The 15,470-nt window shown below is 39.6% G+C and overlaps 1 protein-coding gene and 1 long non-coding RNA gene across 4 annotated transcripts in view; both read right to left on the bottom strand.

Annotated features, from left to right (window-relative positions):
- Positions 1-1,337, bottom strand: part of LOC133140059 (adenomatous polyposis coli protein-like) — a 46,267-nt gene extending 44,930 nt beyond the window's left edge. For 2 of the 3 annotated variants that reach the window (XM_061259602.1, XM_061259604.1), the window contains exon 1: positions 1,237-1,311. The gene's annotated coding sequence lies outside the window, so the exon portion shown is untranslated. Of the gene's footprint in view, positions 1-1,236 lie in introns of all 3 variants that reach the window. The other variant, XM_061259603.1, reaches the window with a different exon arrangement.
- A 4,872-nt stretch (positions 1,338-6,209) lies between these two features.
- Positions 6,210-12,861, bottom strand: LOC133140699 (uncharacterized). The gene is made up of 4 exons (XR_009710026.1): positions 12,619-12,861; positions 11,683-11,746; positions 10,594-10,642; positions 6,210-9,947 (listed from the first exon to the last, which is right to left on the bottom strand). It is a non-coding gene; the product is annotated as an uncharacterized LOC133140699 (long non-coding RNA).
- Between the last annotated feature and the right edge of the window lie 2,609 nt (positions 12,862-15,470).

The raw sequence follows: 15,470 nt of genomic DNA, 5'->3' as shown, positions 1-15,470 counted from the left end.
TTCATATATCCTGCGACTTCCTTTTCCAACACAGTCCCTCCCTTTCCACAAGGGCAGGAATTATGGGAACAGGATATGAGCGTGGTCCAGAGCTATGCAAGATCACATTTAAACAATGGTTTACTCTTGTGTATATTCAATTTGAAACCAGCACACAAAGAGAAATATTGTGGCTTAGCCATTATCATTTTACAGTCCCAGCTCAATAACGTGTGTACTGTATTTGCCAGGGACAAAGTACAGTTATACAAGGAAGCAGAACAATGTCGCACCCGAGAGACTGAAAGATCTAGCAAACTTTCCTGAAGTTCAACAAATCAATTTGAATTTTGACATCGATTTGGTTTGTCACAGAACAAAATGCACGTAGAAAAAGAAAAGGTAAAAGTGATAAATGTTGTTCCAGCATGTTTCCCCCCCCACACACACACACACACACACACACACACACACACACACACACACACACACACTGTTACACAGGGCAATGAACAGTCATTAGTCCAAGTGAAGAGTTTTTTCCCTGAACTTCCTCTACCTAAACACAATAACAAGTGACGGAAGATACATTCTTTGCTTGTTCTCGTAGTCTAGATGTTAGGATAAGGCAGAAAATCGTAAACCGGAGGTAAAGCAAATTTAGTTCGCAAAGTTACCCAGCTACAGGTTGATAATATTAGCTAGCTAACTACACTTTAAGCGATCATATATATTTTCTAACGAAAATGCATCGCTGGCTTGCTCGTCAAGCCTACATTGATCATTGCTACTGGCTAGCTAAGTTAGCTAGTTTGTCGATGAAGTTAGCAAGCTAACTAGATAGTTTAACAACTCGACTAACGATAAAACTTACCTTACATGTCGCTTGCAATTATGCTCAAGTTAGATTTTCCTAAATGTAAATTATATTGCCAGGATATGATCTACATTGAAGCTCAAAAGTGTTTCCAACTTTCCAAAGCTACATGGTGACAATAGTGTAAACGTAACAGATCAGGTATAGTTAGCACAGCAAAGTTAACTTTAACCTTTTTAACATTAACTAGCCTAGGACGAGGAGCTACCGTTGCTAGCTAGCTAGAGCTAGCCAATGTTAATACTCATAAGATAGCTGTCCCCCTTTTTTACTTTTGTAAACACCTCATGCATCCGAAGGAAATTGTTAGAATACTGCTTTCGCCCATCTAAGAGAAAATAATATACCCCCAAATAACTTCTGTACCACCTCTGAATTACCTTGAGCGAAACTTTCTTACTTTGTCTGTCTCCGATTTTTCCCCCAAACACCTCGCTGAGGTCCCACTCCTCCGCTACGCCATATTGATGTCTTGAATGCTACCAATGCGCGCATGCGTGAACACTGGGAAAGCTTTTGAGACGTCTTTTGATTTGCACACAGCTTTCTAAAATCAATGCTGTGTAGTTAGGGCAAAGAAACGCTATACATAGCCAGAGAATGTTACGGGTATGTATCTAAAACTATCCAGAGCTGTCCTTTAGCAGAGAATCTCTTAGAAATATCTTTGCTCAGCACAGCTTCTACCACCAAAATACTGAATACAAATAGTGGCATTTTATTTCTGTAAAATGAAGACGGTATTGATCATTTGTTATTGATTTTATCCACCATATTTTATCTGCAAGAACTTAAAATTACGACTGAATGTGAACTGGGAAAGAGCTTTAGTGTCTCGGGGCTTTTGTGTCCGATAGCGGCATTTCACATCGGGGCTGACACTGGACCACTCTTCGTATGCTTTGCTTCTGAATAGCAGCTGAATAGGCTGTTGAATTTAACTGCAAGAATCATTACAGGCTATTCACTGTGGGGCCATGTTCCCAACAAGACCTCATTAGTGGAGGCTAGGACTAAGCCACTGAGCAAAAGGCTTGAATTTAACACAGTGGTTACAGTCTTTAAGGCAGTATTTAACAATTCCCAACTGTATATGTCAGTCGTATTGAAATGTCCCCTCCAGTTATACAGCCTGATACCTGGGCAACAGCCAGGCTCTGAATGGGATCTTCATCAACTGACTTCATGACACCCCCCCCCCCCCCCCTCCTCCTCCTTCCACTCCCCCCTCCTCCTCATCACCCCCACCCCCTACCCCCTTCCCCCTGCCCCAACTTTGACTGAATTCCTCTCTGACATTAAACAATGGATGAGCTCAAACTCCCTCATATGAAACACAAGCTGGCTTTTGGCAAAAAAAATACAATACACTTCGCCCACTCCTAATATTGATGGCTTACTGGTCCACCCTATCCACTGTCTGGGAGGTCATCCTAGATTTGTGTGGCATCCTAATATTGTCTCCCAAATGACAAGCCTTTTATCCATAAATATGGAAAATCTGTGAGAAGCAAGTTGTTACAGGACTTCTGAAAACATGTCATTATGTTTATTGCATGTTTACTATTTCATCTCACCATTAATTGAACATTTTAAAAAATCATACAGTATCAAGGTGAAAAAAAGGTTAACTAGTTTCTAAGAGATGTCAAACACTGAATGGGGTCAAATTGACCACAAACATAATAGGAGGGTTAATTATTATTATAATTGAGCCAAGGTAACTGGTTGCAGCACCAATGCTCCAGGACTAGAGCTGCCCGCCCCTGTTCTACATGAGGTGGCTCCACTATACATCATCCATCCATCCATCCATCCATTATCTGAACCCACTTATCCTGATCAGGGCCTATCCCAGCATACATTGGCCGAAAGGCAGGAATACACCCTGGACAGGTCGCCAGTCCATCGCAGGGCACATGCACCCTTCACTCACACACTCATACCTACGGGCAATTTAGACTCTCCAATCAGCCTTACCTGCATGTCTTTGGACTGTGGGGGGAAACCGGAGTACCGGGAGGAAACCCACGCAGACACGGGGAGAACATGCAAACTCCACACAGAGAGGCCCCGGCCGACGGGGATTCGAACCCAGGACCTCCTTGCTGTGAGGCGGCAGTGCTACCCACTGCACCATCCGTGCCGCCTCACTATACATCAGTGAACCTATTTATTTATTTGTTATTTATTTGTTAATTGTTTGTTTGATGGACACATGAATGCATTCATGTCTCTCTCAACCTGATTATGGGTTTTAAGTATAATCCAGTTTTCCCTGGAATGCATGTTCTTGACCTGAAAGGACTTCCTGTCAAAACAAATAAATGAAATTGAATGATTTGTTTAATTCAGTTATGACTCCTATTACGTAAGATTTTATGACCGCTTTTATATGAACTGATTTTTAAGAGATGTCAAACACTAAATGGGGTCAAATTGATCCCAAACATAATGAGAGGGTTAAGTCGTATGCTTCCACTCCCATTGTATTATAGGTAAATAATTAACTAGTAAACCGCCAATGCTAATGCAGGAATGAACCAGCTATGTATATTTTATCACCCCCATTATTATGATTGTTTATTCATTTGATTTAATTCCATGTTTACCCAGAATGACTTCCCAGGCTCGGAGGCACATACAACACAGTACGTAGCTGTGCTATGAATGATGGATTGGCAGGCCCTACTATGCAATATAAGCAATGCATAGTGTAGGTGAGAAACGTAAATCTAAAATACAGAGCACCTAAATGTGCCAGCATACATACTGGAGGACCAGTGACAAAAAAACAAAATTGTGTGGGAATTATTAACAGAGATTTATTAAAGTAAAGCTCATGGGAGTGTGAAGGATGTGAATCAGCTGCCTGTTGCAGGCAGCAGCAGCTGCGCTCTGAATGAACTGAACTCACCTGGTGGTGCTAGCAGGAAGAGCAGCCATTATGGAACCGCAACCGTAGCCCAGGTGGGCTTCTGTCTGATTACCATTTTGTTGTTGAAGTGCCTTAGGTTGTAAAAATGTTTTATTCAAGGGTCACACTAAGACTATTATTTACAACACCATAAGCGACATGGCGAAGGCAGTAAGAGCAGTCGTCTGGCAGTCGGGGTTGCCGGTTCAATCCCCTCCGGCTGTGACGAAGTGTCCCTGAGCAAGACACCTAACCCCCAAATGCTCCTGACGAGCTGGTCAGCGCCTTGCATGGCAGCCAATCGCCGTCGGTGTGTGAGTGTGTGTATGAATGGGTGAATGAGAAGCATCAATTGTACAGCGCTTTGGATAAAGGCGCTATATAAATGCCAACCATTTACCATTTACCAAGTATTTTAATAGTCTGAATAGAATAAAGAGGAAAACATGACTAAGATAGGGGTTGGGATAGGTTTCAGACCAAGCTGCCAGTTTCTGTCAGTGTGCTCTGCTTGAGATACAACTTCTCAAATATATTTTTTTTCTACAATGCATTACACTATACCCAGGTGACATTTTAATAGCAATAAAGCACCAATCACCAAAGGTGCATATTCCAAAATACATCTAAAAAATCTAAAAATCTGTGCTGCTACCGTGCTTTTCGAGATCACAGCCATTTCAGTCTTTTGAAGGCATATACGGGAAAACATCCTAAAATATTTTTGTCAAATATGAACTAACAAACAAATGCATTTACTATGTCATTTTCTGTTAAATTTAATATTCTGCATAAATTAAGCACACTTGCACCCTCCAGTGGTAAGACCAGTCAAGTTATCATGTATTACTCAATTGAAGAATCCTTTTGATTTATTAATTACTATTGACCACCGTTTAAGGATACACTGATGGAATATTCGTTACAAAGTGCGGGGGGGGGGGGGGGGGGGGGTTAATAAAATGTCAATATCACCTATTACTTCAATATAACTGTATAACTGTATAAGGTTAGCCCAGTCTTGTTTACCATCCCGTTTATATATGAAAAAAAATTTCCCTTGTGCTCAGCAGTGCTAATATAATACTTGTGTGATGCAGCATGGCCAAACAAGAAGGCATAAGCAAGTCCTGGACAACATTTGGTGGTGAACTGGGCTCCTTTCAGGGACTATTTACCAAGCATCCACTAGAGGGTGCAATGGGCTTTCTCTGTGGTTGAGAAATTTTGTCCTGTGGCCTTGATATCTGCCACAGGATTATCATGTTTACCATGTCTTTGAATGGACAAGTTCTACCAGCAGACTAGTCTGGCATTTTCATACAACCATCTAATGTCTGACATACTTATTTTACAATCTCTGTGGAGTAAGTATCTCAGTCCTTTGTTGCATGCCTCCTGGTTTATATACAGTAAGTACCTACCATTTCAGAACAGACTTCTTTTTTTGTTTGCTGTTCAATGGATAAGTTCAATGGATTCTACAAACAGGTTGTTTACATTTTCTTGTTCATCGTAGTGTTAATACTACTGTTAAGTCCACATCATGTAGTCTAATCTTCATTCATTCATTAATTATCCTAACCCGCTTATCCTGAACAGGGTCGCAGGGGGGCTGGAGTCTTTCCCAGCATACATTGGGCGAAAGGCAGGAATACACCCTGGACAGGTTGCCAGTCCATCGCAGGGCACACACACCATTCAGTCACACACTCATACCTATGGGCAATTTAGACTCTCCAATCAGCCTAACCTGCATGTCTTTGGACTGTGGGAGGAAACCGGAGTTCCCGGAAGAAACCCACGCAGACACAGGGAGAACATGCAAACTCCGCACAGAGAGGCCCAATGGTGTTTCAACTTCAGCGTGTTCACAGAGAAGGGGTGGGATAAAAAGTGTTGTGGTTTGAGCATATTTGTCGCTGCAATTCCTCTCCTGACCGCTAGAAGTCCAAAATTACCTTCAAACCAGCAGACTTCTAATTTCAGACTTCTAACGGTCAGGAGAGGAATTGCAGAAACAAACGTCTTCAAACCACAACACAGTTCATCCCTCCCCCTTCTCTGTGAACACGCTGACATTGAACCCCCCCACGCCATTGTCTGTGGCAATTAGAACCAATTTTTCAACCAATGAGCTTTATAGAGAATTATTGTACAGCTGTACAATGTTTTGGTACAGAGTGCTGGTCCATCAATTGTATATTTTAAAACCCAAATATAAGGACTATAAAAACAGGCAGAGGGTGAGTCAACATGTCTGTGAGGCTTTTTCAATGATAGGAAGGGATTAACAGTGTTTTAACACAAAAATGTTACCTATTGTACCTTGAAGACTACATTAAATTTGAAAAGAGATTGAAAGTAGTAGCTGTGCGCAGAATTACATCCATAAGTTATAGTGATGGCCTGAAAGAATAAGAAATGCCAGACACATTTAAGACCTTGCATATTTATTGAACTACTGCAATTGACAAAATACATGGTATACTTGTAGTGCATTATTACTATTAGAAATAACATACTGTAAGTCCAGAGATAATTGCAAGCCTTTTATGTGATTTCTTTTCAATAAAATCACAACCATTAAGCTGTTACCATCACATTAATCCAACACCTTCAAATATAGTTATATAGCAGTGTTACCTGCTATAAAACCAATACAAACTGAAGTGGCTAGATGTCTAAATTTAGTCCTGATGTCCAACTTTCTTAATATTATTAAGCTTGCTTGAGTTAACAACTGAATACTGATGGATTTAATTTGATTGTAGCCTCTTTTTGTACATGTTTCTACCTTCATGTTCTAATTGTTAGGATATGGTACTTACATGATAAAACGTAATATCTAAAAATGTCTCTAGTGACTGAAGATTACTTCAGATTACTATACTATAGATTATAAGATTATATAGATTACTAAAAATATATCAAAATGATGTAAACATGACTTAAATACACCTTAACGTTAGTTAATATATGCCTCAAGACATGTCTTAATTGATTCAGGTTGGTTTTGATTCACTCAACTGTTCAGTCCACAGCTATGGGCAACAAACTATTGATTGAACAGCTCATTTTAAGGCTGAATTAATTGAACTAATAAACATGAGCAAGCTTTGAAACAACTGTTTTCTTTATCATTTTAGTTGCTCAGACAGGGTTCTAACAACACCTATTTCACAAAAGACAAATCTCAAATTCAGACCACTAACAATAAAAACCTGATCAACTGAGCCCAAATGGTCACAAAAACCCTCACAAAGAGAAGAACATCAGTTCTCCTCAGTCAACAAAACTTGAATTGTACGGTTCATTTGCACATGCATTTTTACACCTACAAATCACATTATAGGAGCAACAGCCCCAGATAATGTACAACATGTTTAGTGCACAAATATATCTGGACTTGCAATACTTACAAAGCTGGTGTTTATCGATTATACAGTCGTAAATATAATAGTCTATATCAACAGTATATATACCTATAGTAAACAGACTGACGCCAAACTTGTTTAATGCTGTCACTTGCTATGTACAAAACAGCTACGTTAACAGGGAAAAGTATTAATTTCAGATAGAAAATTAATGAGAGGACAAGACATGCAGCAAATAGGAAATACAAAAAGGGATAAAATAAAAAAACAGCTAGAAAGTTCTGTACCAGGGTAAAATAAGACAACCTACAATAACCTAATGTGGGCTTTCAAGTTGGTTATCATATTACAATTGTAGAGGGTACAGATTAAGGAGGCAAAGACAAAACTGCTAAACAATATTCCTTCAGTATAAATTTAGTTGTGAAAAATAAGCATCGTTTTTATTTTATTTTCTCCTAATTTGTGAGTATTTTCATTGTTAAAAGTACATTATTAAAGCATAATAGCAGAACCGATTTAAGACGTGAGAAAAGATTGTCCCTTTATTGTTAATATTCCTGCCACGCATCGGTTTATTTGGAGACTGTAATGTCCTTTGACAGATATTGTAACATATCTGATATAACAGTTTAGGTTTTGTTTATCAGGCACAGTTATGGGGCACTATACACACTTGTAGTCATGTTGTCGAATGTATGGAATCGTATGGATATCCCGAAGTATGACATCGTGGGACAAAAACCCATACCTATGCAGTATCCTAGTGTAAAAACCATTATAAGAAATGTTTAAAAGGCTTATGTATGTGCTCCATTTATTTATTGTACAACATAACCATTCCTTTTTAATATATCTAGTTTTTAAATGAAACTCATGTTCTAATAATTTTAAGATTTTAATCACTGTAAACGAATGCCACAACAATTGCAACTACACTGACTAGAACAGGGGGAACCGATAGATTTGAACATTCTGATGTGATGCAATGTGAAAACCACCAACGTTTAACAATGAGCAAAACTGGAATTTAAATCCTAAAATTAATTGGATTACAGTATACAGGTAGCTAGCAACTACGCATTTAATTTTTGTTTCCATGCCAACATAAATACGAATATATCAATCTCCAAAACAATCATCTTTAAATACATGCTGTGGCAAAGCTATAACAGCACTTCACTTATTGTCTATCATTTACTGAAAATCTTAGCAGATCACTGAAATAAAGGAGAAAAATCTTTTTACATTACATCCCTTCGGTGTAAACCGTATGCAAGATACCTCCATAACCAGTGTTTACAGTGTTGTAGCATGTGTTGTTGCATATACCTGTAGCCCAATTCCAAAGAACTTGAATTTGCCTTTCATACTTATGCACACGTCATGTAAGCATGCAAGTAGACATCATGCATTCTCCCTCTCTCAGAATTTGATTGGTTAGAGTATCTCACCAATTATCCATTTGTAATAGTTCAATTAGATCCAAGAGGGCAAACACTCACACACTCCTGTTTCAGTACAGTAATAGGCATGAAGGCAAAATGATGATGAAAATTAGAAAGTGCAGAAAGTGTAAATATATTGGATAGCTAGCTATTAAAGGGAAATGGTACCGAGGCTGCAGTTTTGTGATTGCTCCTATCCCCACTTTTTTTCAGGCTTGATCTTGCAGCTGCCGTTTTTTCTTTTTTGAGAAAGCCACACAGAAAGCAACAGAAAATCAAAGTCAATCCACACCAAGTTACGACCACCTAACAAAGAAACCCAAACCCTCTTAAAACACGAAAAATAAAACTAAAAGAAATACCATCGGAGCTACCTTTCCAAGGAGCCGATTTTAAAAATTCCAAAATAGCACCATTCATCAGTGTCTCAAATCCGTGGCAGCATCTCAATCACTTACCACAAGGAAACAATGCATTTCTACAGCTACGCTATACATTGTGGCATACATGGCTAACATAGAATTATACTAGCAAAGCTTAAAAACAAATAAAAATACCTAGCCATTAGTACCTTACTGGAAAGAGGGGACTCTCAGCCTTAGCAAAACTCTGTCAAGAATATGCAAAGAAAATATAAACACATCGAAACTGTTTGAACTGTTTGGGTGTGGTAAGTGGAAGACATTCTTCTCAAAGATGGTTAGGCCTTCAAGAGCCACCTGTGGAGTCTGTAAACAGAGATGAGCAGTACGGTTCCTCTGGTCCATCGCAAAATGTTTTGTGTTGTTTTGATGTTTAATTCAAAAATTGTGCATCATCAAGGCTTAGAGTCCCTAATATACCTACATGTTATTCATTACAAATGTGAAAAAGTAGAAAACATCCCCAATGTCATGACCTTGCCAACACCCACACATAAAAGCTGATCAGAATGGATGATTCAAGAAAACACACGCATGGAGCAGGAAACCTTTTTTCTTAATGTGTTGGTTTTGGTTGCGGACATGTTAGAGTGCCAGGAGGCAAGGATGCTGATTCTTCCCCTGTAACCATTATGCATAATGCTTAAAATCTGTACTACATCTTTGCATTGTTGATCACGAATACATAAAAGGAGAATATATCCCCAATGTTGCGATTAACCCACATAATAAAAATCAATCAAAACACACAAAAGGTACATGACTCAGGGAAAACATGCAGGAGGATGCCTTTTTTTGTTTGTTGTTTTTTTGTTTTTCTTTTCCTTTTGCTGGTTCGGGTGCAGACATATTTAACCCACGTCTGGAGACAGGAATGTTGATATAAAGTTACTGAATCGGGCCAGCAACGGTGCCCTGCAGCCATCGCTGTAAAAACATGAACATGACAAAAACAAGATCATGATCCTACGCTGTGGTGTGTTTTATAATGACACATTTTGTACAGCTGTTCATAGCATATCGAAGGAATCTTTTAGAAAGGTTCACATGTAACCTCACGATTTTCACTGTTTTTTGTTGTGTTGTTATTGTCATTTTGTGGTGAGACTATGCAGCTTATGCTCTGAGGCCAACACTTAAGGCCAGGGCTTGTATTCAATATCTCTGAATAGGAGTGCTGATCCAGGATATGGTTCTGCATGCCCACATCCTAATCTTATGCATTATGCTCTAAAATACAATTCTGATCCCAGATCAGCATTCCTGCATTGAGATTCTTCATGAGCAGTCCCAAAAGGGGAAAGGTCATAAGAGGACAAAGTATCAGGACCCAAGAATGAGTCAAATCCTCCCACCAATTTACTTGCATTACTTCAGAATAGAAATAAAATTGCTGTAAATGTGTAACAAAATGTATAAGCTTCAATAAAAGCTTAACGCTATTAAACTACCCTTGAGGTGTAAATAACTGGTAGTGAAGTAATGGGACAATGCTCCCATAGAACTAGAACTAGAATTATAGAAATAGCTTCAATGCAAATAGCCCTCTCACCCCCTATCAAGACCCACATACCTCAGGGAATCCTCCATTGCTGGTTTTAGCTGGACACTTAAGCTGGAATCTAAAGAACAAGCAGATTAAATACGGATTAGACATGACAATAAGTGGAGATAGGCATATAAATGATATATAATTCACATGCCTAATGATGCGGTTATCGGTGGGATTTATGCAGGTATCAGTGCTTGCAAAAGGCCAGTGTGTGGTGTTCATTCAATGTTTACATGACTTTATGTATCATTTCCACAGAATGCTTCACCAAGGCTTTGTGAAGGGATGAGTGCATCATCTCCAAAGTTCCAAGGCCTTATCCTAGTTGCATGGTCAGGAATTAAATGGCTTGCTTTGGATGCTAATATTGGCACCAGCACTATGTGCCGGTTTCACAGACACTGGTTAAGCATAGTCTTAGATTAAATTCAATCTCCAATGGATATTCTCCTGACAAATCTCAATTTAGTCCAGGACTAATCTTAACCTGTGGCTGTGTAGCCAACCCTAAATATTACAACTTAACATGAGATGATAACATGAGAATAAATTGGCTTTATGAGAAAAGCCCAAACCTATTTCAGAAAGACCTGTAGTAAGGTCCCCTGCACTCTTAAATAACAGTTGCAGAAACCTATAGGTTCAAAGACCTTATCCTAGTTAGCTTTATGGATAGGAAGCAGCATCTAATTAAATATGTCTTGCTTTGGGAGGGTAATATTAGCAACCTCCCTATATCTAACAAATGAACATGAGCTGACAACATGAAATGGCCTTACTGACAAAAACCTAAACAGATTTGAGAAAGACCTGCAATATAAGGTCTCCTGCATTCTTAAAGAATGGTTGCAGAAACCTATAGATCCAAATTTGAGTCAATATCATTTTCAGCCGTGTCAAAATCCCCAAGATAAGAGGCACTTCACACAAAGGAAACATGATTCATAGTCAATCATATAGCGAAGGGCATCAGTGAAGAATGAGGTCAGTTATTCATAACTGTCAAATTGTGTATTCACATCTGTGCCTTTCAGACTTGCGGTTTGACAGTCTGAATGCCACTTTCATGAATATATTTGCATAGCTTGAAAAACGACGGTAGTGTCTTACCATAATTGTCCTCAGTGACACTTCCGGGACTGCAGTGTCTGGGTATTCAACCCAGGAGAGGACGCTGCAAGAAAAATGAGTTTCTGCATATTTCTGTATAAAAATGCAAAGCAAATGTTGTCACACATAAAGCGGTCATTTTAACAGAGCAATAACGTACACATTTGTCACCGAATCCATTTAGATTCATCTGCAATTCAAGCCGGTCGCGCCGATGCAGAAACACTTACAACTGCAGGCTGGGTATGACTTCATCTTTTTAGAGTCTAAATATAGGGCAGCGCAATCTGTAAAAACCCTGTACCTGTCCATGCCTGCCAATTTGTCAAGCAACAAAGGAAATTCCACATACTGTTAATTGTCTAAATTAGCCAATTACCATGACTAAGATTACCTTAAAAGACCTCATATGCGTATCGATTTTTTCCTTAACCTTGTCATTGCCAATAGCACCAATACCTGGAACAAGTAACAGAGTGCAAATGAACAATGCACGTTACCACAACGCAGTGAAGTTGACATTGTGTGGCTATGCAATCGCACATAAAGCCTTGAGAGAAATGAACGACGCGCCAGCCTTGCAGAAGGCTCACAGCCTTGCTTGTGAGATTTTTGTTGGCGTTCTGCTGACTTTTACCAAGTAACGTTATTCCCTCAGCATGAGTCATCGCAAGCCAATCTGGGGCATCTGGCCAGCGAGCTACATTGCTAGACAGAGGGAAATGCAAGAGATATTCAGGGATACTGCTAACTTACTGTAACCTTACAGTAGCTATCGAAGTGACAGAAATGCGTTAATTTAACGTAGGCTAAGCATTCTGCAGTGCAATCAGCGGAACACCGGCAAATATCGCTCAAAAAATATGTGCAACGATGTAACAAGCTTTCTCCAATATTGCACAATTTTGCACTTTTCAAATATAGTCAACTACTTACCACCATACTTGCTTCTTCAGAAGGACTGCGATTTCGTTCAGAGAAAGGTCCAATGGGCTGGGCAAGAAAGACGGAAAAACCAACTCCCCACAAACGGGCGAGCAGTAGTCCTGCCCTTTGGAAGATCTGTTTTTTAGGGACTGGTCAGATATAATCAAATGACAAAAAAAAAGAAAAAAAAAAAAGAGAGTTACTGGCCCTAGGCCAAAGTTTCAGCTTTAGCTACAGTAGTGACAGACTGTAAGTTGCCGTCGGAATAGGGCAGCGTAGAAATCCAAGGATTCCCCAGTCTCATGAAGCAGGCAGTCTCCACCAATCAGGACAAAGGCAAACGAGGCAACCGGCAATGTCTGCCAAGGTTTTTCTGTACTGCTATACGATTGGACGAGGTAAGGCACTTATGGCCCAATTAAAACACACAATGACCACCGCCTTTGCATTCGATTGGTTTATGACAGACTTTCTTTTTAAGCAAGTTTTCCGATGCACACTGAGGCATACAGTCATACGTAATTGGAGCCATATCGGTAACACTGAAATAGCCTACTGTAAAAAAAAAAAAATAGCTGACTATAATTATGTACAGACGAGAGTTCGAAGAAAAGCATGCACGGAAAAAAGCATGTTTCAAATCGATATTATATTTGTTTTAATAAAATGTCTCATTACAACGTGCTGCTTGCCAGTGTTAGCCCATTGCATAGGGAGATTGCTATATGCTTATTTTTACAATTATAAAACGTAAGGGTTTAAAGAGTATTTTAATCCTGACTTCAGCTTTGTATAAATTCTGTTGTTACCTTATTAATGTCACATTGTCATATTCATTTAGCATTTAATGTGTCCATGCTAAACGTTCCCTTTTTAAAGGTTTAATGTAACCTTAAACTTTTGTTTGAATGTAGCCTATGTAGAAATACCTCCCTGTTTTTCTTTTACATTGTATATGTTAAAATATATTCACAATAAACAAATAGCAAGCAATTTTCACACTATGAAACCCTGCTCAGAATGATTTTTTTAAAATCACCAATGTTCAGAATTGAAGATTGCTTCAGCACAGGATTAGACGTTTACAGCATATTTGCATTGCACCTCAGATGAGAAGATTAAGCATGAACCTTAAATTGAATTGTATTCGTCTTTTGGTCGAAATGACCATTTATGAACCTTCCTTGTAATTTTAATCACAAGGTTCGCCCATGTAAGGCCCCCCCCCCTGTATATGCAGTTAGAATGCTTACTAACTGCACGTGAAGCAGTAATTCAACATGCAAGGTCAAATTGTGAAAAAGAGGAAAGTAAGCAAAAGCAGATTAAAAAAATGTCCTGTGTCTGGCAACCTTCTTAATGGGTCTAAATCAATAGGGTAGCGTTCCTGCTTGCAGATTTGCTTGTAGGGAGGAGAATCTGCCTACACAGTAAAGAAAGAATGTGCATTTACTGTTTACACAATTTTGATTAATTAGACCACAGGAAGAATGAATGTTTCAATTGTGAATTAGTTTTATGAAGACCAAAGTCTGTGAGATATAATTTTAACAAAACAAACAAACAAAAAACTCCTGAGGCAGATGTCTATTTTGGATTCCACACATCTAAAATTCTATATCCAAAATGGAGCCAAAACAAAAAAAGCATCTTTAGCATCTTTAGCATCCAGGCACAAAATACTACACACCAAGTTACAAATGTAGCCATATAAAAATCGATGAAAAAACAACAACTAGATCGAGGACAGTGCGTCATGTAGCTGTGTCACTCATTTTCCATTTTTTGCAGGTGAGAACTAGGCTACTGCATTGTGGTCTAAGACACATGAGATATATTTAGGCCAGCCATAAAGTGCACCAAGAAAACCTTTTCAAATCTCAGTGCTAGCATAATTTATAAAATGATTACTACTTCATCAAAAGTAAGCAATCCCATTTGCATTCTGTACAATGAAGCACAGATTACCAGATCAGATCTCATTTAAGCCTTGTTCCCTCAGCATGAGAATATTGGGTTATTGAAAAAGCTTCAGGTCAACATATTTTGTTATTAGTTAGCGAATCCAGTGTGTTTTTCACCAGCCGCCGGCAGTTTCGCTCGGTTCTATTATTCTGATTAGGTGATCAGAATCAGTTAGATACTTTGGATGCTGCAATAATTATTAGATCGCTAGTTTGCATTAGTAATTAGCAGTTTATATAGGCGTGCTCAGAGCTTCCCTCCCATTTGGAATGGTATGGTGTGTCAGTACCCCATTACAGTCTGCTCTCTCCCCTTCAGAACGCGCTTCCAGCGACGTGGCCCTCCACGGCGACGGAACCCCACCAACCTCTGCTACCCCTCACTGACCCCCTGTGACAACTTCACAGTTGCAGGGGGGCTATGGAACTGCCAATCTGCCACACGGAAGGCTGACTTCATTACTGGTTATGCCTCCCTCCTGTCCCTACAGTTCCTTGCCCTAACCGAGACCTGGATTACACCAGAGAACACCACCACCCCGCTGCCCTCTCATCCTCCTTCTCCTTCTCACACACCCCCCGGCCCTCTGGCCGTGGAGGTGGCACTGGCTTGCTGATCTCCCCTTCCTGGAAATTCTCTGCGTTTTCCCTCACCGACCTATCCCTATCCACCTTTGAATACCACGCTGTCTCAATTACTCACCCTGTTAAACTTTATATTGTCGTCGTTTATCGTCCTCCAGGTGCCCTGGGAAGTTTCCTTGATAAGCTTGACACTCTACTCAGCTCGTTCCCTGAGGATGGCACCCCACTTATCCTCCTGGGAGATTTCAACATCCACCTGGAAGCCTCCCAGTCTGCTGCGTTATTACCACTACTTCACTCCTTTGACCTCTC

Source organism: Conger conger, chromosome 11, assembly GCF_963514075.1.
Source record: "Conger conger chromosome 11, fConCon1.1, whole genome shotgun sequence".
NCBI lineage: Eukaryota > Metazoa > Chordata > Actinopteri > Anguilliformes > Congridae > Conger > Conger conger.
The sequence above is the reverse complement of the archived record's forward strand: the minus strand, read 5'-3'. Positions and strand labels throughout refer to the sequence as shown.